Source organism: Peromyscus maniculatus, chromosome 22, assembly GCF_049852395.1.
Source record: "Peromyscus maniculatus bairdii isolate BWxNUB_F1_BW_parent chromosome 22, HU_Pman_BW_mat_3.1, whole genome shotgun sequence".
Taxonomy (NCBI): Eukaryota; Metazoa; Chordata; class Mammalia; order Rodentia; family Cricetidae; genus Peromyscus; species Peromyscus maniculatus.
This window is the reverse complement of record NC_134873.1, coordinates 29,644,554-29,646,003: the sequence shown is the minus strand read 5'-3', so window position 1 is coordinate 29,646,003 and position 1,450 is coordinate 29,644,554. Positions and strand designations below refer to the sequence as shown.

General features: G+C 44.1%; 1 pseudogene; it reads right to left on the bottom strand.

Annotated features, from left to right (window-relative positions):
- Positions 1–345: 345 nt before the first annotated feature.
- Positions 346–1,160, bottom strand: LOC102906593 (peroxiredoxin-1 pseudogene; annotated as a pseudogene).
- Between the last annotated feature and the right edge of the window lie 290 nt (positions 1,161–1,450).

The window sequence follows — 1,450 nt, the reverse complement described above, 5'->3', positions numbered from 1 at the left end:
TTTATATTTTTCTATATGGCTCTTCTCCAGAGATTCAAATATTAAGGCCATAATTTTTCAAACAGTGTCAGAATGATAGCTGTGGCTGGAAGTAAATGGGTGACCACATGGCTGAAACTTGGCCTTCTCTAATGCCTGGATCTTCAGTGTTCGGCCTGAGGTACTTGACGTATGGTTGAAAGAAAAGTTAGGCCAAGGTGAAAGCTGTGCAATGGTGTTTTGGGAACCATATCAGTCTTAGTGTCCATTACAGGTATCTTAGAGAGCACGGTTTGTTTCTCTCCTTGTTTGTGTCTTTCTTTGGATTTGTTTCCTTCTTTTTCCTGAGTCCAGGTTTAATTGATATCACAGAAGAAGAATAAGCTGATGCTCCGTTACTGGTACAACAGATGATTTGTCCACAAAACAGCCCAGGCCACTTTTACCAGTGCAAGGAAGGGTGATCTCCCACCACCTGGAAGGGCAGGCAGGTCTTAAATCACACCAATCCTTGTGTTTCTGTAAAATAAGTACAAAAGATGTCCTTTGACAGGCTGCCCAGTGCAGTCTGGCATGAACACAGATAGTGCTCACTTCCGTTTGGGAGAAAAAAAATTCTTTACTCTTCTTGATATCAAACTCAGTGTTATCACTGTGGGATTTCCAGCCAGCTGGGCACCCTTTGCCGTGTGTTTCAGTGCATTGGAAGGCTTTGCCTAATCTCAGCATCTAATGCACAGAGCAGTCAACAGGAAGGACCTCTTTTAGTGATTCGGTGAAGGGTACCTTTGTCATCAATGATAAAGAGGTCCCTGAAGATAGACTTCCATCTGCCTTTAAGGCTCCATAGTCCTGAGCAATGGTACACTCAGGATCTGACACCAAGGGATCGATTGCCCAAGGGTCCCAGTCTGCCTTGTTTTTTGGCTGTATTGATCCATACCAGATGACAGATGTGAGACTCCACAGCTATACCCATCACTGGGCCATTGAGTTTCTTAACTTTTTCTGCCCCATCACGGAAAGCAATGATCTCCATGGGGCACACAGATGGGAAGTCAAGGTTGCAAGGGAAGAACTCTTTCACCAAGGCTGATGGCTTTGAGTTGATCATCTGGCAACACAGCTGTGGCTTTGAAGTTAGGGGCAGGATGCCCAATTTTGGCATTTCTTGAAGACATCTTGCTATCAGCAAGGTTGATGCATGGGTCTCTGAGACCAGAATAACTGAAGGAAGGTAGGAAGAGCACTCTGGTTTTGTTTTTATTCCCCTAAGTCCTAAGTTCTTGTACATGCTAACCATGTACCCTACCTACCATTGAGCTACAACACAAATGAAATTTTTAGTGTTTTATTTTCCTTCCTTCCTTCCTTCCTTCCTTCCTTCCTTCCTTCCTTCCTTCCTTCCTTCTTTCCTTTCCTTTTTTTTCTTCTGGAGATACAGGGTCACTATAGCCCAAGCTAGCCTCAC